This window comes from Microtus pennsylvanicus, chromosome 1 (genome assembly GCF_037038515.1).
Source record: "Microtus pennsylvanicus isolate mMicPen1 chromosome 1, mMicPen1.hap1, whole genome shotgun sequence".
NCBI classification, from domain to species: domain Eukaryota; kingdom Metazoa; phylum Chordata; class Mammalia; order Rodentia; family Cricetidae; genus Microtus; species Microtus pennsylvanicus.
Genome location: NC_134579.1, coordinates 95520697 through 95542368, shown reverse-complemented (window position 1 = coordinate 95542368; position 21672 = coordinate 95520697). Strand labels below are relative to the sequence as shown.

Sequence of the window (21672 nt, the reverse complement as noted above, 5' to 3'; positions counted from 1 at the left end):
AGGAGTGGCTGGCGGGGAGAGGGGAGCCTTGACTTGGATGAAATACTGTCCCCTCCTGCTGTGGCCTGTGGTGACCAAGGACACACGCTGATTCCAATCAAAACCCCTGAGTGCTTTCCCAGGTGGACCCCTTGTACCAGCTGCGGGCATAATGAAATCTGTTCTTCTGGAATACACGGGGATACCTTGGCTGTAGTTTTATGGTTGGGGCTGAAAGGAAGCCAAGTACACACTGTGATGCTATCTGGTGATGTTATGAGACTTTATTAAATGACTGTAGAGGGCTGGAGATATGTCTCAGTTGGTAGAGTGCTTGCCTTTTATGCATGAAACCCCGGGTCCCATCCTCAGTGCTCCATAAACTGGACATGGTGGTGCATGCCTGTAATTCTAGCATTCAGGAAACAGAGGTAGGAAAGTCAGGGGTTTAAGGTCATCCTTGACCATGTAGAGAATGTGTGGCCAGCCTAGTCTACATGAGACCTTGTTTCAAACAATTGTTTTTCCAAACAGAGTTGTGGAATCAAATGCTGTAACGACACGAGGCTTGGTGATGATGCATCCCTGTCACAGAATGGCCCTCAGCATCTGCCAATCAAGAAGAACTTCATGATTGCAAGTGTTATGACCCTGCAGTGTAGGCAGTCATGTGGTTTCCCCCAACCGCACCCTCCTTCATAGCTCAATACCTTGGTGCACTGAACCCCACCTTGCTGTTTATCCCAGGCCTGCCGTGCAGCCGGTGGGAGGTGACTTTTATTGGACTCTAGCTGGTTGCCAGCCTAGTGCTGCAGAGAGAAGGAAGAACACACACAGGTTTCCAGGTCCCAACCTGGAAACCAGCCTTGGAATGGGAATCAAACTGCAGACAGAGGCAGGAGTGAGGCACAAGTTGCCTTTTGATTTGGGGCACCGAGAAACAGTCTGGGGAATGCATAGCACATACAGGAATGCCAGTGCCTTCTGCTAGCATTAACCTGTAGAATCCTGCTCTCGGGAGTCATGTAGCACATAAATGCCTGGGGTGGGACTGATAACCTGTTAAGAGAAAAGGTCGATGGTCTCCACTTGCATAGAAAAGGTCACCAGCATCATTAAATAGCAGCCCCATCCCAGGTAGCATCCAAGATGGGAAGCAGAATTCTTAAGCATCCCTTCTAGTTTCTCCTCATGCGCCTCTGTGGGCACAGGAGCTTCTGAGAAGGGTGACAAGGTCAAAATGAAAGACTAGGTCACACCTCTAGACATCACCCAGGGAGGACCTGTCAAGCCTGGTGAGCATACTCCCGAGTGACCTGGGCTGCGCTCACTCACTCGGCCATAATTACCCTTATTCATCCATTCAGCCACGGTTCATTCATTCACTCCTGCAATCATTTATCACCCAGTTATGATCACTCATTCACTGCTGATTCATTTAGTTACTCAGGTAGCCACTCATTCATTCATCCATCCATCCAATCATTCATTCCCTCTTTCGCCCGCTCATTCTCTTATTCATTCATTTTCTCACCGGCTCATTCATGCACTCACGCACTCATTCACTCATCCACTCATTCATTCACTTCTTAGTCATTCATAGGATTTAGCAAACATACATAGACCGCAGAAGATTTCAAAGGCAAGGGGGAAATTTAACTCCAATAAGGTTTAACCAATGAGAAGAAGCCACAGGCGAGCAACCCAGATGTCCAGAGCTGGGGAAGGAGGCAGGGAGGAGCCATATTCAGGAAGGAAAGATGCGAACACGAACTCAAAGGTCCACTAGGTAGGAAAAGCTGCTGAGAAGACTGGGCGCCAGGGAGGGAGAAAGAGAGAGAAGAGTGGAGGAGGCCCAGGCAGCTTGGATCGCAGCCCTGGCTACTCGCATTTGAAGGATGAACGTGAGTTTTTGCAGATCACAGGGCCACCACCCACAGCATCAGTGACGTTATCTCTCAGGCCAGAGCTGGCTCTGCAGCTCAGGGTGCTGCCCCCGAGGTCCTTGGGGCGGCAGCCCACCGAGTGAGCTTTTGCATTTATAAGAACGGAACTTCTGTGGAGAATCGATGTGGCGATCGATTTTCCATGCGTTTCCAGCTGCCGGGCTACACGTGTTATGGAATATCGCAGGAGAAGGTGAGTGCAATTTGCACTTGCAAACACACTGCCGTGTGTTTGATGAGAACTCGGCCGACTTTTCCCAACAACTGGGTTGATAGTTGGGAAAGTGTAGGCCTCAATTCCCGTATAATGGCACATGGTGCCAGATTGGGGCTCGCTCTCTCTAATTTTGAGACCAAGTCTTGCTGTACAGCTCATGCTAACCTAAACACACAGTATAGCTCAAATGGTCTCAGATCACAGCGAGCTTTCTGCCTCAGCCTCCTCAGTGCCCGGATTACTGGTGTGTGCCTCCACATTGATTTGAGTCTCCTGTTTTCGAATTCTCCCATTATCAGGCCAGGATCTTCTTACATTTGAGGTCAGAGACCCTGGCTCCTCCCAGCCATACCAGGAAAGTGTCCAGGAGCAGACTCAGGAGTGACTTTTGCTGTTGTCGCATGGGACTTCGAGGTCGGCCTGTCTCTCTGTCTTTGTCTTTCTCCTTCCCACGCCCACTCCTATAGATCCTCACACAATCTATGCGGGCCTTAGACTTACTAAGAGTCTAAGAACGAACATGATCCTCCTGCCTCCACCTTCAGCATGCTGAGATTACAGGTGTGCGGCCCCACACCTGGTTTATACAGTTCAGGGGGCAGAATGCGGGGCTTCACACATGCCAGGTGAGCACGTCTCCAGTCCTAGGCTCTGAGGTCTTTCTCAAGGGGCCTTTAGGTCTGGCTAACCCAGGGTGCAGGGAGCAGAGGTCCTGAGCTTTGCTTAGGCCTCAGTCTCCTCATTTTCCTGGAGTGTTTCAGTGAGGTCACAGCTGCAGGCTCTCAGCTGTGTGCTCAGCGGATCCATTTCCAGACAGCAGAAAAAGCGGGAGGTGGGTTTCATGCAATGAATTGCTGTGGCCGGTGGTTCTTTCTGCTGTTGACTTAGTTGGGTGTCTGGGTCCCATGGGCAGAACAGCCGCCAGTAAGGAAGGGAGATCTCCCGCCCCACGAGAGCTTCAGGTCAGTTGGGTTTGTTGATGACAAGTAAGAGAGAAAGAAGGTTGGAGTGTGAGGAAGGATCATAAAATCCTGAACTAAGCAAACAGGAAGGAAGTCAAACACAAAGAGTTGGACAGCTTCTGTCATGTCCTAGGGGAAAGAACACAGTCAGGATGACCACCCTGGGCTGGAACTGTAGTTCTGACATTGCCTACTCTGTCCTTGAGTGTGTTGCTCAGCTTCTCTGAGCCCCCATTGATGGGTGAAGCTGGGTGAGTAGCAATAACCTAGACACGAGCGCAGAGAACTGGAGACCGAGCTATGTAGTCTCTCCATCGATCAGTACAATTCCCGCCATCCTCAGTAGGATGTAGGATGAAGCCCTGGTCCTCAGTCAAACTGCCAGGGTCTCTGGCTTGAAATCCGCTTCCCTGGGGATGTCAGTGTCGTTTTAGATCTACTGTGTAGCTATCTCCAGGTGAGGACCCCTCTCATCTTTTCTTGTACACCCCGTGGCTCAGCAAGCATCTTACATAAGCAGGCGTTTAATATTTATGAGCTGATTGATTTCCAATGGATAAGCGCTGCCTTTCTTTTCCTTGTCATAGAAGCTTCCCTTCAGCCGATAAGGCCTGCTTCCCCAAGCCCATGTGTGGGGCGGGTTGCCGCTGCAACAGCCTGCCTATGGGCTCTGGTGCCCTTCGTTTGTCCCCGTTTTGCTGTGCCTGCAGTTTGAAGCTAAATGCCAATCCATCTCTCCTCCTCCATCAGTCATGAGCTTGAAGTCTATGAGAGACATCCCTTCAGTGTCTGACCTGCGGGGACACAGCCTGCTCGTCACAAACCATTCGTCCTAGGAGAATAAAGAGGAGCCAGCCACTGTCCCACGAGCTGAGCACTGCGTGGGCTCATTCCTGCAACGTTGTGTCGTATCACCCTCCCGGGAAGACATGGTGCCTGCGGTATGCTCCTGTTCCGGATGCCACCAGAATGGAGGAGCACATTCTACAGCCTTGCAAAGGGGTCCATGCTCAATGAAGGATTATGAAGTTTGGTTTTCTTTGTGGGATCCTAATAATTTTCCCTCCTTCCCTCCCCCCTCCCTCCCTCCCTCCCTTCCTCCCTCCCTTTCTTTCTTCCTTCCTTTCATGCAGAGATAAAAATCTAAAACACCTTGCACTCCCTAAACCAGAATTATAACACTGAGCCACACCCCAGCCCCTCACTGGGGATTCTAGGCAGGTGCTCTATTACTGAGCCACACCCCAGCCCCTCAGGGAAGCAGCTTTGTGGAAGAACCCCGCCTAGTGCCTTCGTGTGACTCTCTTGATCCCGCCATGGTTGTCACAAGGAGCATTCCCATGGAGAAATAGGTAGCCCCAGAAACTGGCCTGCTTTCCCATCCCCCAAAGCTCTGCCAAGGTGCTACCAGGGGAACCTGCTAGTTAAATACATTAATTGAGCAGCCACTATGTTGAGCACAAAAATAGACTTTTGAATCCAATTAAATGTTAGGCTTCAACGTGGGAGAGAGAGATGTTATGTGTGTAAGAGAGTGAGGGGAGGGGGGACCAGAAAGGGTTTCTTTACTAGTAACTAACCACAAAGTAAATAGCTCTCTCATGGTACGGGCCCCCTCCATCCCCACACCCCCGATCTTCAATTAGCTCTGTTATTCTGTCCCCTATTACTTGAGATAATCAAGGGTTGGTTGTAATTAATTGCTATAATGTGTTCCGGAGCACAGCCAAATGGCAGCTCGGGAAGGCTGGCAGTAGCTGCCGGCTTCTCTAACTGGCTTCCTGGAAGGGCCGGCTCAGGTTCAGCCTGTGCGAAGTAGGCAGAGGGGTGAATGGGGAACACCAGCAGGGGTGTCAGAACGCCTCTGGTTCTCCCAATGCCTCTGGCACTGGGCACTCACTGACTTCCCTTCTCTCACACCCTGTCATCTGTCTCTGGACAGTCCCCAAAGCCCTGGACCCACAGAGCCGCCCCTGACGTCCGAAACAAAGAGAGCCTGTGTACATGTAAAATATTACTTAGTTGTAAAAAGGAATGTGGTTTTGACACATGCTGCCCCATCAATGAGCCTTGGGGACATTAGGAGGAGGAAAATGGTCCAATGACACAGCACACAGCCGGCAAATTCAGAGAGGCAGGAAGGGCCTACTCTCCACAGCCAAGAGTGACTCAAAGGGAGGGCTGGGAACAATCAAGAAAAGCCACATCTGTATTGAATGTATAGAGGTGTGTGTGTGTGTGTGTGTGTGTGTGTGTGTGCATGTGCTCTCACCTGTATATGTTTTCATGGAGTCCTACACTGATGTTGGGGGTCTCCCTCTATGGTTCTCCACCTATTTTTTAAATATCCCCTATCACTACACACAGAGCTCAGTGATTCAGCTAGGCTGGACGGCCAGCAAGCCCCAGGACCCTCCCGTCCCTGTCCCCCGTGAACCAGAGTTACAGGTAGGCATGACCTGGCTCTTCAGGTGAGTGCTGGGGCTCTGAACTCAGATCCTCATGTCTACACAGCAAGTGCTCCACCCTCTGTGCAGGTGTGTTTCAGCTATCAACGTAGTCTGCAATCACCTGGGAAGGGAGTCTCATCCAGGGGTCGTCTAGATCGGGTGGCTCTGGAGCTTGTCTGTTCCCAGTACCCACGTGGTAGAACAGACGCCTGAGCTGCATATCACACATTGTAGCTCTCTCTCCCTCTTTCTCTCTCTCATAAATACATAAACAAATATAAAAGTGTAGAGCAGGTTGGCGAAGACCCTTGCCGTGAACTTTTGGCATCCAGGTGTAAGCACAGGCACACACACGTTCACATACACACATGCATTCACAGACATGTGAGTGCACCTGCCCCCTCCCCGACACACTCGGGAAGCTATTTTGTAAAGTGATATTGTTCAAGACATTGTCTTGGCTGTGTTGAGGGAGCTAGGAAGACCTGCTCATTGTGGGTGGCCCCATTCCCTGGACAGGCAATCGTGGGTGGTTTAAGAGTGGAGGAAAGAAACTAAGCACACATTCACTTCTCTCTGCTGATGATGGCTGGGGTTGTGACGAGCAACTTCAAGCTCCCGCTGCCATGGCTTCCCCACAGGGAGGGACTGCATCCTGGAACTGCGAGCCAAATAACTCTTTGTCCCCTAAGTTGCTTTTGTCAAGGTATTTTATTATGACATAAGAACTAAAATTAAGGCATGCATTGAGCCATCTCCCCAGCCCCAGACTCCTCTCCTTGCCTGCATACCCTAAACAACACAGTGCAGCCTTGGCATTGTATTGGCGGTGATAGCATCCTAGGGGTGTGCAGGGGTTCATTGGGAACACTGTGCCACTTTACAACAGACTGTGGGCATTCGTAAGTGGTGACACCCAACGTCCCTCTCAAATATTAGGAATGACAGCAGTTGCTAGCGGTAGGGAAGGGCCCCTGAAGAGGGTAACTGCTAGGGTGTATCAGATCCCCTTCTGCGGAGATGAAAACACTTTGGAATTTGTTGCCGGGGAGATGACTCAGTGGGTGAGGTACTTGTAGTGCATGTATGAGGACCTGACTTCAGATTCCCGGCACTCATGTAAAATGCGAGGGCCAGCAGCCTTAGGAAGGTGGAGACAGCCTTGTGGGCCAGCTAGTCTAGCTGAATCAGTGAACTTCAGGTTTATTGAGAGACCCATCTCAAAAGCTAAGGAAAAGGCTGGTGAGATGGTGTGGAGGGTAACAGCGCCTACCAGAGAGTCGGATGACCTGAATTGATCCCCAGGATCCACAGAGCAAAAGGATCGAGCAGACTCCAGCAAGTTGTCCCCGGACTCAGCGCATCATGCTCTTCCTGAGATGGACTTTGGACCTCCACGCGTGAACACATACATACACATGTGTTCCCAAGCTTATGAGCGCTCTCTCCCCCAACCCACTCAGGAAGATATTTCGGAACTAGGTAAACATGATAGCTGCAGAGTTTTTTGCTACCAAAATGTTCAGCTTTAAGAACAGCAGTGAATGCTGGGCTGGGGAGATGGCTCAGTTAGTAAAGCTCCTGTACGCGTCTGTGTATGTTAGCCTAGCCCAATCAGTATGTTTCAGGACAACGAAGGCTGTCACAACAAACAAACAACAAGGCGAGGGGCTGGAGAGACAGCGGGAGGATTGAGAGTGGATACCACTTTTGCGGAGGAGCATCCAGCGCCCTCATTGGGTGACTCACAACCAACCTTAACTCTGGTTCCAGGGGATCTGACGCCCTCTTCTGGTGTCCACCAATAAATTCATGCACACTAAGAAAAAGAGGCGGCGGGTGCTAGGCTCTACAAATTTCACCTCCGTAAATGAAAAGAAATGAGGAGGAAGTAATGCTGGAGAATCTGAAATTGTGGGAGGAACTTTTGTGGGATGTTGAAGGCAGGAATGGAGTTAAGCCAGATGAAGGAAAGAAACATGGTGTGTGTGCGCGCGCGCGTGCTTGTGGGGTTTTGGGTGGGGCTGGGGGTGGGGGTGGGGTGTGTGGGAGAGACAGCTACTTGGGCTTTCGAGAGAAAGGGGAACAAGAACTCAGTTTTATTTAGCACGAACAGGTGCAGGGGTGAGAAAGGGAAAGAGAAATGAAGAAAGGAAACACAGAGAAACGCCGCCAGTGGGGGCGGCGGGGGTGAGTGATGGAGCTTGCCAGCCAAGGAAGACCATAACTAGCTCAAATTACACACATCCCTCCTGCGGAGAGCTCCAGAGACCACAAGACACTTGAACAGAATCTGAGTAATTTCCCGGAGACCTGCTCACCTGCTTTGAAGCCACTGGTGTTCTTGAAACTTAAAAACAAAACAAAACAAAACTTTGATTCACACTTTCCGCCCAGTACAGTGAGAGGTGTCAGGAGCGAGCCATCTCAAGCGTCTCCTATGTGCTTTCTCAAGGCAGAGACATCCTCTTTTTCCCTCTAATGCTCCATGCAGAGTGTAAACGTGCCCTTAAAGGAGATTGTTGGACTCGATACTGTTAGGTCCTCTTATGTTTTCTTTATTGAAATATTATTAGATCGATGGGTATGGCGGTGGATCGTAAATTCAGAGGTTGGTGGATCTTTCTGGGTTTGAGCCTGGTATATATAGTGAGTTCCAGGCCAACCAGATCTACATGGTGAGGAGAGAGAGAGAGAGAGAGAGAGAGAGAGAGAGAGAGAGAGAGAGAGAGAGAGAGAGAAAGAGAGAGGACCACATCATCTTTCTGATGTTCAATGTTTCCTGTACCTCAACCGTACTAAAAACACACCACACAGACTCCAAATGCAAGTGAGTGAACTTGGGAGTCTTTGCCCCAGGACCACTTCTGACTTCTTGATATGTAGCTGAATGGCAGGAAGTCAGATGCCAGTACGTAGCCTTGTACGTGTGTGCCAGCGATACGATCATGTGTAATGAAGCGAGAAGCCTGTCAGAAGCAGACCCTGAAGCTGTCAGTTAGCTTAACTCAGCTCGGGGCTCTGGGAACTGTTCTTCCTGTCTCGGAGTCTTTTCACCTCTCTGTCTGGAGCATCAGTGAGCCCAGCCAGTGAGCCAGGCTGGAAGGTTTCCAGTGAGCTGCAGACTGGGCTCAAACTGGAGGTGTGGCCATGGAGGTGACCCTAAACTGTTTGAACCACGGTGTGACTTTGTGCAGCATGGATGCACCGTGTGCTTAATTTAACGGCACCTCTAGGCCCTCCTGGCTTTTTAATTTTTTTTTTGTTGTTGTTCCATCTGCTCATGTGTGTAGAGGTCTGAGGTTGAAGTTGGGGAATCACTCTCAATCTCTCTTCCACCTTATTCGCTGAAGCAGGGTCTCTCAATCAAACCCAGAGCACATCCATATGGCTGGTCTCTATTGTCAGCTTGCTCCAGGCATTCCCTGTGCCCACCTTTTGAGGCTGGAACTATAAGTGGTTGCCATACTCACTAGCTGATCCCCTTGCTTGTATGGCAAGCACTTTAACTGCCTGAACCATCTCTCCAGCCCCAACTTTTCTTTCTGCTTTTTTTTGAGACAGCGTACCCCTCTGTATCCAGGCTGGCCTGGAACTCACTTAGTCACCCCGGCTGGTCTCCCAAGCTCTGGGACTACATGCCAAGTGTGAGCCCCATAGCAGCGCTTGTCGATTTCTCAACCCACCAAAGTGAGTTTAACCCCACAAAAGCCAGCTTGGTCCTTATCTCTGATGGACAAAAGAGCTCTTAGGACTTCTGGAGTCTCTGTCACTCTTTTATGTATAAGTGTGTGCATGCACCTGTGTGTGAAGATGCACAGGTGTGTGTGTGTGTGTGTGTGTGTGTGTGTGTGAGTATACGTGTGAGTGAGAGTGTGTTTGTGTGAGTGTGTGAGAGGGTGTATGAATATGTGTGAGTAGACATGTGAGTGTGTGAGTAGACGTGAGTGAGTGTGTGAGAGGGTGTATGAGTGTGTGCGTGTGTAAGAAAGTCAAAGGACCACCTCAGCTGTTGGTGTCATTGCTCAGATGTCTCCCTCTGAGGCAGGGTCTCTCACAGGCCTAGAACTTCACCAAGTAAGCAGGCTAGCTGGTCATGGAGCTCCAGGGAGCCTCCTGCCTCCACCTCCCATCTCATCTGAGTTTGGACAGTAAAAAGAGGCACATGTCTGGCTTTACTCTTTAAAGTGAGTGTTGGGGATTGAACTTGGGGCCCCATCTGTACAAGACAAGCGCTTTACCTATTCAGCCATCTCCTCGGCCCCTTCCAAACCCTCTTCAAACTGCATTTCCCCAAGACACCCCACAAGCCTCTAGCCCAGAGTCAAACATCCTGCTGGGCTCCAACAGCTCCTCATGGGAGGATATCTTTGGGGTCCCCAATCTTGCTCTGGGATTTGGGGGAAGTGGCCCAATCTTCCCATGGCTGGTATGGCTCTCAAGTCCAGGTGTCCCAGGGTGGCCTGGGGCATTTTGCTGGACACCATCAACACCACACTCACTGCATATATCCAAACATAAGAACTCCCCCAGAGACCATCTGACAGTGCTGGGGGGCGGGGATGTTTCTAGGGTGGGGGGTGGGGAATCCTTCCCTAGCAGAAAGGATCACCTCTCTGTGGAGGCGCCAGTCTGGGTGCCACATTTCTGAAAGACACTTCTGGAAGCAAACATGACATATATCCTTCAATCCTCCCCAGAGGGGGTTGCAAACATCTCCAGCCTTCCAGAAAACACACTCTGGGAACCGACCCTGCTCCTCAACTGTGACAGTGTGCTCAGTGAGAAGAATCAAGGCACTCACCTGTGACAACAGGCTCAACGGGAACACAGTGTTCCCACGGAACAAGGAGGTTTGCGGGGAGCCTTCCGTGGGTCAGTTCTGGGCTCTGCACAAGCCCAGCCCAGTGGGATACAGGGACCCTGGCAGTTGAGACTCCGCATCCAATTTAGGAAATTACAGAGTAAGCGGGTCTCACATGATGGTGCATGCCTGTCATCCCAACACTGGGAAGAGTCAGAGAGAATTCTGGTCAGCCTGGGCTACACAGTAAGCCCCCATTACAGAAAATTCAGAGCTAGGGGTTGTGTGTAGAGCTTGCCTAGCATGTACAAGGTCCTAGGCACCATCTCAAGCACTGGGGGAGAGGTATTTGAAGGCTCCAAGCACACACACATAGACAAGAGCAAAAGGAGCAGGTATGAAGACCAAGACTACTTCACCGGCTCTGATAGTGAGGGCCACTGAGGGATTGTGACCAACACTGCTTCACGGGCTCTGATAGTGAGGGCCACGGAGGGACAGTGAGGGAAAAGTACTCACGGCTTTGCACACCAGCTGTGTCCTGGGCCTGGCACGGGCATCTGTCCCCCGGGTCTCTCAAATTCCCTGTCCTCTGCTGTGGGGTGCAAGGGACCCGGAAAGTGCTGATACTGGAAGCTGCCGCAGCCTCCCCCGGAAGCCCACATGGCCACCACTCTCTCAGGAGGCTGCCTCTATTTTTAGCAGGTGCAGAGGGAGGCTGTGGTGGGCTGCATACTTCTCTTTTTGTTTTATTACGAGCAGGACCTGAAGACGGATGTGGTGGTACGGATCATCCTAGCCACTGGGCTAAGGCAGGGGGATGGCAAGCTTGGTGCTAGCCTGGAGTGTGAGACTGCTTCCAAAACAGAAACAGAAAAAAAAACCCTAAGCCAGGGAGATGGCATATGGTTATAATCCCAGTGCTGGGGTGGGGAGACAGCTCCTGTATTCACTGGTTAGTCAGTCTAGCTAATCAGTGATCTCCAGGTCCATAGAGCGCTGGGGAGGTGGCTCAGCAAGTGAAGGCACTGGCTGTCCAGCCTCTGAGGACCACAGTGTGATCCCCAGAACCTATGTAAAGATGGATGGAGAGAACACTTGTGGTCCTCTGACCACCACAGGAGCACTGCGGCACGTGTGTGCACACATACATTATACATGTAGATACACACATACACACAAATAATAAGGAAACACCAAAACAAAAACAAACACACAAATGGAAATGATCCAGGGAGACGCTTGACATTGACCTCTGTCTTCTACCTCCATGTACTTACACTTCCGTGTATACCAGTATGCATGTGCGAACAAATATGTTCATATATATATATATACATGCATATATGCATATGTATATACTGCACACACATGGTAAATGTAACACACATGGTAAAAATAATAAAACAAAAAGGGAGAACCTCCCCCTCCACATCCACTGTTTAAACAGTTGCCTAAGTGGAGTCTGTGGGTGATTTGAACTGGGTGGGGAAGAGGCTGTGAATCAGAAGGGGTTGTGCTCTATATAGCACTTGGGGGTGGGCACAGAGAACTGGGGTGCATTAGCCACCCATAGCAGAAGGGATGCAAGGAACAGGACAGGAGCCTTTCTTTCCCAGCATTCTTTGCAGCACTGTCCATTACACTGGTTCCTGCTGTTCTTCAGATCCTCACCCAGGTGACCAAGTACTCCACCTAGGAGTGAGTGGGGGCCTGGAACATTCCAGAAAAGAGGCATCTATCTACAGGTACATATAGCATTCTGTTCTCTTTTCTTCTTGACTTGCCTGTTAGTGGACACAGAGTCCAAAGCATTTTAGACCCCCAACATCATCACCATCACTTCCTAGCACTCACCGGGTCCACTACATATCAGTAGGCTGTTCCTCTTTGTTACTAAGCATTAGCTTGCTGATGCATGCATCACAATTATTTATTGGTTCATTTGTCGGTGGACATTCTGGGGTTACTGTTTGCCTGGAAAACTATCACATAAGTCTTCAAGTGAATGTATGTTGTCATTTCTTGCAGAAACACATCGTGCATTGGGCATGTAATCACACCATGAATGATGGCTAGCCTCAAAATGTCCTTACTTGGAGCATCAGGTTCTGGAAACCCAGGCCTTCCCTGAATGGGTGGTAACACTGGGATCTTGACTCTATATGTGTTGTATGTCCCACATCTTCTGGCTTTCAGTCTTTCCCTCCAACTGGATCTCTCATTTGGGGGCTGGGGTTTGAATGTGAAATGTCCCTCCCATTGGCTCACATGTTTTTATACCTGGTGGCGCTGTTGTGGAGCCTTCAGGAGGCAGAGCTTTGCCAGAGGAAGTGGACCACTGTGGGTAGATTTTGGGATTTTAAACCTAATCTCACTTCCTGTTCACTCCCTGTGTCCTGATTGGCTGTAAAAATCAGCCTGTTCATTCTTGCCACCATGGCTTCCTCACTGTTCTGATTTAAGTTGCTTCTTTTCAGGCATTTTGGAACATGAAGAGAAAAATAACTAGCACAGAGGTTGAATGGTGTCTCTTCCTAAATTCATGGCCACCTAGAATATGACCTTATTGAAGGAGCCAGCCATGATAAGCTAAATATGAACAGATCACCAAAAGGAAGTTCTTCTCTTCCAACCATTATCACCTGCCAGAGTAGGACTCGGCCATCGATAAATTTAATGGAGGCCCGAGTCTCAGTACTTTACCCTGAAGCAATACCTGGCTGCAGGAAGAACCACAAGCTGAGATTACCTGAGAACTACTCCAAAACAGACCATTCAAAGGAAATGCCTAACATTCCAACCACTGTAGATACGATTACCTGCCAGCACACTCACCAGGACACCCTTTGACAAATGCCAGCCAATCAGGGGTCCTGATCCTCAAAAAAATTCCTCACCCCTACCTTTACTACTATAAAAACCCAACTCTGACTGAACACAGGGCTCTCCATTTGTTCCAATACGTTGGACATGCAGAGAGACAGAGTTTGCAAACTTGCATAAAATAAAGGCTCTTTGCTTTTACAAACGGGACTCAGTTTCCTTGTTGCCTTTTGGGGGACGTCGCTGATTTGGGTATAACATTTATCAGGAAATGGGCCCTTTCCAGACTTCAGCATGATGAGGCCACCCTGGACCTAAAGCCAGCGACAGGTGTTTCTCTGAGAAGAGCAAAGGACACAGATCCAGAGAAGGGAAATGAAGACAGAGACTGGATCAGGAGCTGTCAAAAGCTGGATTGGGAGCTGGGGATAGGACTCAGCGCTGAAGAGCATTTGAAGACCTCAGTTTGGTTCCCCAGAACCTAAATAAAACCAGGTATAGCTGTTTGTACTCGTAACCCCAGCACTGCTGGGAGTGGAGACAGGAGAGTTGCTGGGACTTGCTAGCCACCAGCTCAGCTCCAGATTCAGCGACAAGAGTCTGACTCATCAGGATAAGATGGATGGTAATAAAGGGTAATGAAGTAGGGCGGCTGACATTCTCCTCTGGCTTCTGTACACACACACACACACACACACACACACACACACACACACACACACACCACATACATACACCTAACAGAGGAGCCACACATAGTGTTGCATCCCTGTAAATTCAGTGCTTGGGAGGCTGAGGCAGAAGGATTATGACTTCGAGGTTATCCTGAGCTATACAGGGAGACCCTGTAGTAAACAAACCAACATAGCTGGAAAAGGCAGAAGGGTTTTTCTCTCAAAGCCACTGACCTGTGATTTTGGACCTCTAATTCGGCTCTCCCTGCTGTCTTAACCTCTCTCGTTGTCAGCAGCAGAGTAGAGAAGCTCCCTGAGGCCACAGGGGAGGGGAGATCCTGGGAACCTCTCAAGGAAAGTGGTACCTGCTGAATCCCACACAATGAGGAAGTGGCACTGGAGCACTTCCGGAGTGTTCATACCAAAGATGCCTCCAATACAGCGAGAAAAAAAAAATACCCCAAACAGAACACTGTGGCATCCTTAAAGAAACTTGAGGACCCAGAAACGCAGCACCTTAGTTTCTGCTAGGGGCTGCTGGCTCAAACCTCATGCTCCAGGCATCCCAACACCCAAGCACTGGGTACAAGCTCTATTTACCAAGTGTGTGGAGGTCTGTCCTGTTTAAGCCTACCACACACCAGTCCAAGGGACTCACATGCTAGCTGTTTGCTTTATTTATTTTCGCCTTGAAACTGTGATTCTAAACAGCCCGGGCCCCCAACTGCTGACTCAGCTGCCTGAGCCCAAACTCATAAAATCCTATTTCAGAAAGGTCCAATGATTTTATTTTCTGATCATAAATATGAAATTTAATTAGTAGCTTGCTGCTAATGAAGTCGCCACGGAAGCCAGAGTAGAGATGCGGAGAGCCACATAAAGCAGGGCCCGCTATCCTGTTAACTCTTTCCCCTTCGCTGTCCACCTGTCCCTGGCTGGGTGCTTTCCCAAGGCCACTTGCTGCAGCTCGCTGGAGACCACAGAGGGGAAGTCTGGGACCGGAGGATGAGCATCGGTTGCTCACTCAGGTTCTGTGCCTCCACCTTGAGTCTCTGGGTGCTTCTACACACAGTAACCAGATGCTGCAATGGTTAATTTTATGCACCAGCTCAGTTAAACAGAGGGCTGCCCAGGCAGCTGGGGTGAAGGGTGGTGACATACATGGGTATGAGCTTTTGCTATGGGTGAAGAACACCCACTCTTTGTGTAGGTAGGACCCTACACCACCAGGGTGGAGCACAAACAGGCCAGAACTGAGAGTTAATCTTGATGGTCAGCTTCCTGGCATTTAGAACCAGCAATTAATTAAACTGAGGAAGAAGATCCACCCTGGATGCTTGCAGCACCATCTCATGGACTGAGGTCCCAAAATCATCCTAAGCACCAGCACTCACCCTCTCTGCTTCCCGGCGGCAGTTGCAAAGAGACCAGTTGCCTATGCTCCTGCATTTATGCCTGTCCTGTCACGATGGACTGTGTATCCTTGATGTGTGAGCCACAATAAAGCCTATCTCCTTAAGTTGCTTATATCAAGTGTTTTGTCCCAGTGAGGGGTCAGGTAACTCGTTCAGGAGGGTTTCTCTCTCTCTTGTCCTGCACCTTTGTCTTCTCCTGCCCTCGGACTGCAGAGCCTTTGGACTTGGAGTGGGTCAGCCACTGGCTTTCCAGGTTCTGTGCCCTGCAGGGGGTGTGTCACAGGACTCCTGGCACAAGTCAGTTCCTTAGCAAATTGTCTCTGTAAATCGTATCAGTTCTTTTTCCCTGGCTGGCCTGTCTGCCTTATGTGCCTGGCCTGGCTTGCATCTTCTCTGCACAAACCCTCCAAAGGAGCACTGAGGGGCAGTAGGGAGAGACCAGACACAATGAGGTGCAAAAGAGCTCAAAGGAAACCAGCAGACCCCAGTGAGATGCTAGATGGGAGCTGGGATGCAAAAAGCAGGATCTACTCTGTCCCCTGCCATAGATGGGGATGAGAAGCTGTGGGAGAAGGGACACCTGCTCCTCTTTCTGGTGGGAATTTTTTTAGTTTCTTCTGCTCATGGCCAAGAAGGTCAGCAGGACTATGCAGGCTCTCCTCAGTACATCAAAAACATACTCTGTTCCACCAACTGTGCCTGCCTTCAGCCTTTCCGTGACGCAGGGATGATAATACAGCGAGCAGGATGTAACTGCATCTCTAACGCCCAACTCTGGAATTTCACTATCATCATTCTCCTGTGAGTTCACTGTTAAATGAGGGCAGGGAGGAGGGCATGGCTCAGCAGTGGAGTGTCTGTCTAGAACCCCAGTGGGCGGCTGCGGACGCAGATGAGTTGTAGAACACTTGCTTAGAATGTTTAAGAGAGGGGCCGGGGCATGGCTCAGAGGTAGAGCCCCTGCCTAGTATCTCCCCCCACAAAGTGAGGGGCTGGTGTGTGGCTCAGTGGTAGAGCACATGCCTAGAATCCCCCAGTGAGGGGCTGGAGTGTGACTCAGTGGTACAATGCCTATCTGGCATGTGCAAGTTTTGTTTCTGGCACCGAAATCCCACAAACCAACACAAAAATATGCAAATAAATAAAAATTTTCCAAATCAAGAATTAACTAACTTCCATGCTTGAAAGGCAGAAGCAGGAAGATTCTAAGTACCAGCATAGCCTGGGCTACACAACAAGACCTTGTCTCAAGGAACACACAAACAACCAGACTATTCTGCATATCATCCAAGAAGCTGAAGTTAAAACTCAGCCATGAATCTCTCAAACATGCCGGGAGAGAAACCAGCTCACACGGTCAGTGCTGACCTAACTCTGGTCCCCGGAGTGTCTTCACACACAGGGTCTTTTGCATGACTGTGTTTGAAATCCTTGCCTGCTCAGATGGCAGGAGGTGGTGTCATTAACTATGCAGAGGGTAATTCTGGGTACTCGATGCTGTGTGCTGTGTACAGGGGAGCAAGCACACAGACCCAGCCCCTGAGAACACTGCACCCTGGTGAGATGTGAGGAGAGCACAGAGATTGCACCATGGCCCTGGAGAATTGGTCTGCAGTCAGAGCACACATCATTACATCCACAAAAAAGCTCATGGTGGAAAGTAATAGAGTTTTTTGAGGGATTTTAAAAAAAAATCAGGAGCTTCCTGCATTTGGATTTTGGCTCCTGGACAAGAAAGAAGAGCCTTGGTTTTGACTCCTTGAGGCTCTGCAGGAATTTTCCTGGGTCAGTACTGATATGTCTGAGGTACTGTAGCCCAAATGCCTTCAGGCATAACTGTTAGTTCAACGGGTGCAGCTGGATGAAAACATCAAATGTTTGGAAGAAAAATGCGTTTTTAAAAACCATTCCCATTTCTCTTCACTTTCTGGGTTTAGTGCCCCATGCAAACCTTTCTTACAGACTCAAATGCTATGTGAAGCAAAGTGGGCTGCAGCATCAGCACCAGCATGAGCTCCAACTACAGAACCAGCATCAGCATCATTACCAATATCTTCACCACCAGTACCAGCATCAACACCAGTATCAGCAACATTATCAGCATCATCACCAGCGCCATCACAATCATCACCAACATCTCCATCAGCTTTAGCATCAACACCATCATCAGTATCAGCAACATTACCAACATCATCACTAGAACCATCATCATGATCATCACCAAATATCTCCATCAGCTTTAGCATTGGTACCATCATCAGTATCAGCAACATTACAAATATCATCACCAGAATCATCATCATCATCATCATCATCATCATCATCATCATCATCATCATCATCACTAGCACCCTCAGTATAATCAGCAACATCATCATCACCGGTACCAGCATTGGCATCAATATAATCAACATTAGCATCAACTTCAGCATCACCCAAGACTTGTTAGAGTTACAGCTTCTCAAGCCTGCCTGGACGTTCTGAATCCAACTGTAAGAACATAATGTTAGAATTTAGCAACTGGGGCCTTTAAGGCAAGCTCATGGTTAAGAGCATGGACTGCTCTTCTAGGAGATCGGGGTTCAATTGTCAGCACTCATGTGATGGCTCACAACCATCTGCAGCTCCTGTTCCAGGGGATCCAACACCTTCTTCTGGCCTGCATGGTACTAGGTACACATGTGGCACATAGATATAAATATGCAGTCATAACACCAGTACACAGATTAAAGAGCAAATCTTTCAGAAAAGAATATTAGCTGCTGTCCAAGCCACTGTGTGGCAGTATCCTTCTCTCACCCTTTTATACATACAGACACGAAGCTGAGGCACTGTCTGTGACGCCCTCACTAACAGACAGTCCTGGGCCAGGGATCTCTCACCTGAGGAGTAAATTAACCAATACCCCCTTTGCTGTTAGCTTACCAGTGACAAAAATCTCAAAGCAACTAAAAAGGAAGGAAGGAGGATTAATTTTGTCTCACAGTCTGAGGGTACACAGTCCATCATTGTGGGGACGGCATGGTGGCAGAAGCTGGAGGCTGCTGCTCCCCTTCATCTACAGTCAGGAAGCAGAGACAGGAGCGCTGGTGTGTAGCTCACTTTCTTCTTTTTATTCAGCCTGAGACATCATCAGCCCACGTGGTGGCACTGCCTGTCTCATGGTGGGTATTCCTGCCTCAGCGATCCTAATGTGTATTATCTCTCACACATACGTCCAGAAGTGTGTCTCCTAGGGATTCTAGACTGTCAGGTTGACCATGAAAACAATCACAGTAACACATGGTGGCCTCCAATTTTCTACCCTCCTGCCCCAGCTTCTCAAGTGCTGGGGTAATAGGAGTGAGCCACCACACCCCGCTGAGTACGTTTCTCAGACTGAAGGAAATGATACCAGATAAAGCTTTGATGTGCACGAACTGCTGCAGAGTCTTAGATACGGAAGGTAGTGAGTTAATGAACTATTCTGAAGTCATCCTTAATTCCTTTCAATCGTGACTGCCTAAAGCCAAAATGATAAAGGATTGTGCTGTGTATAACAGAGGTAGCAGTCAGGCAGAAGAAAATAGCACAAAGGATAACAGAGGGTTAAGGAAACGGATGTGGCTGTAAGATTCTACGGTATATGTGAAGTCGTATAACATTATTACAAAGTAGTCTAGGGTGACTTAAAGACCCACTTTAAAAGCCACGGAGGAACAGTGAGTGCACAGAGATAAAACACAGAGCCAGGCTAACAAGCCAGTGGAGGGACACAAATGGAGCATCAGAAAGGTCCTGGGTATGCCCACAGAAAGCAAGAGAGATCTGGTCGAGCTGAGAAAGTGTTTGTTGCCCAAGGACAAGAACATGAGTTCAGATCTCTAGAATTCATAAGGCCAGCACCAGAGGCGGGGCAGAGAAGAGGCAAGACGCACTCTGGGGGACACCGGCCAACCACTCTAGTTGACTAGCTGAGTTTTGGGTTCAGTGAGAGACCCTGCCTCACAGAGTAAGGCAGAGAATGATAGAGAAAGGGAGAGACCTGATGTGACCTCTGATCTCCACACAGATACATGCACGCAGAAGGAAAGCAAGTAGGGGAAGTGGAAGAAGGAGCTGTGCCAGGAAGAACACACACATAGGTGGCAGAGGTTAACAGGCAAGGGGTAGGTAGCAGGGGAACACGAAAACTCTAAGATTGTCAGAGTGGATTAAAAGATTTCAGTGGCTTCCTGATTATAACACATGCACGTGTGTGCACACTCAGTCACTCACTCACTCACTCACTCACTCACTCACTCACTCACTCACTCACTCACTCACTCACTCATTTTCAATATAAAGACACAGAGAAAGGGGGCTGGAGAGATGGCTCAGTGCATAAGAGCACTGGCTGCTCTTACAGAAAACCTGACTTCAGTTCCCAGATCCCATGCCTTGACTCACAACCACCTGTAACTCCAGTTCCAGGGATCCAATGCCCCCTTCTGGCCTCCGTGGGCACCGCATGCATTTAGCACACGTGCTAGCAAAAGCCTCATACACATACACACAAAATCTTCTAAAAATTGTCTAAGACCCAGAGAGCATAAATAGTGGAAACTGCGCACGCGCGCGCACGCACACACACACACACACACACACACACACACACACACACACACACACACAGAGCTGTATTAAAAACAGGCAAAGAGACACTGCCAGCTGTAAGATGGGCACCTTTAGCCAAAGAAACACAGCCAATTCACAAGAGGAAAGACTCTGAACTATGTGTCTCAGGAAGAGACACAGAACTCAGGTAGCAGTATAACCAAAAGAGAACGTTTGCTTACCTATCTACCTCCCTCCCTCCCTTTTTTTCTTCTTAATGAATGGAGTGGTGTGTGTATGTTTATGTGTGTGTGTCTGCGTGCATGTGTGCATGTGTGTATACTCATGTATGTGAAGGTCAGAGGTCAACCTTGGGTTCTGTTCTTCAGTAGCTGTCCCCCTTATTTCTTGAGATGAGTTCTCTCACTGGCCTAGAACTCACCGATCTGTCTCAGCTTGCCACTTGTGAGGCACAGTGACCTGCCGTCTCCTAAAGGAGGATACTATACCTATGCTTTTCTTTAACATGGGTACTGAGGATTGAACTTGGGTCCTTGTAAGACATTTGACTGACTGTGTTATTTTCCTAGTTCAAGAATCTGCATATATATATATATTCAGTCTGGTAAACTGCTTACGTAAAGCTTTGTGGTCTTTTTGCCCAGTATTTATCCATTTCAATTGTCCTTTTTATGCTAAATATTAGGACTGGTAGATAAAAAGCAAGGTCACGGAAGACTGGAATAATACTGTAAGTCACTTAGACTTAACTGGCAGTCACAAAACACAGCATCCAGGACTGAAGGTCCCTGAAGAATATCTTCTTTATTTTTTAGTTTTCAATGTCTCCATGTGTATGTGTTTGTGTGTGATGTGAGTAGGTGTGCAAGAATGGCTTGTAAGTGCCATTACACACATGTGGGAAGTAGAAGACAACTTCAGGTTGTCATAATGTAAATGGTTGCATATGCTAATTAGTTGGTCCCTGTCTCTTGTTTGCTGCTGTGCCTGCCTGGCTACTGGTCTGTGAGCTTCCTTGGACGCTCCTAACTCTGCTTCCTATTTTTCCATGGGAGTTCTGGAATTACAAACACATGTATTTCTGAATCCAGCTTTACATGGGTTCTGGGATTTGAGCTCAAGCCCTCATGCTTGCCATCAGTAGATGGCAAAAATAAAAATCATTTGGCAAAGTTCAGTATCCATTTGTTTTGTGACTATTTTCTTTGAACTAAAATATTCTCTCCTAAAGGGAGGAGGGAGGCTCATAAGACTCAAACTAAATCCACAAGTCTCAAGAAGTTCCTGAAACTTACAGGAATCACAAATTATATTGCATATAAGTTCCCATGGTTATATAAACAGTAACTGGTGATGGATAAGATATTCTCCAATGGAGCAACCTGTAAGGCATGCAGGGATCTCCAGGATGCAACGTTCCTGAATCTTTACCCATGCTAGGGTGGGTTTTTTTTTCTGATGAAGCTGCTTTTGAGCTAACCATGTTTTATAAGTACTCCCTCACCCACACTTCTGTAAACAACCCCAATAACTTTAGACCCGAGAGGGATAATTTCTTTGGTCTGTTACTGGTGCTCTATTGGAGTGAACAGACATTTGTTCATGTCTCCCCAGGAAACACTGGCTCAGCATCACTCATATTCAAACCTCCCAGGAACTTAGTGTGGATGGGGTTGCCCTCCAAACAATAACAGATGCTCAAACTTTGAGATGAAAATAATAACTATCCCTGGTTGTCTAGTGGCTAAAAAAAAAGAAAAAAAAAGAAAATAATAACTACTTTCCTATATGGGCAAGTTGGTG

At 48.6% G+C, this 21672-nt stretch overlaps 1 protein-coding gene across 2 annotated transcripts in view; it reads right to left on the bottom strand.

Annotated features, from left to right (window-relative positions):
• Card11 (caspase recruitment domain family member 11) overlaps window positions 1-11027 on the bottom strand; it is a 72576-nt gene extending 61549 nt beyond the window's left edge. The window contains exon 1 of one of the 2 annotated variants that reach the window (XM_075974306.1): window positions 10874-11027. The gene's annotated coding sequence lies outside the window, so the exon portion shown is untranslated. The remainder of the gene's footprint in view (window positions 1-10873) is intronic. The other variant, XM_075974296.1, reaches the window with a different exon arrangement.
• Window positions 11028-21672: the final 10645 nt, after the last annotated feature.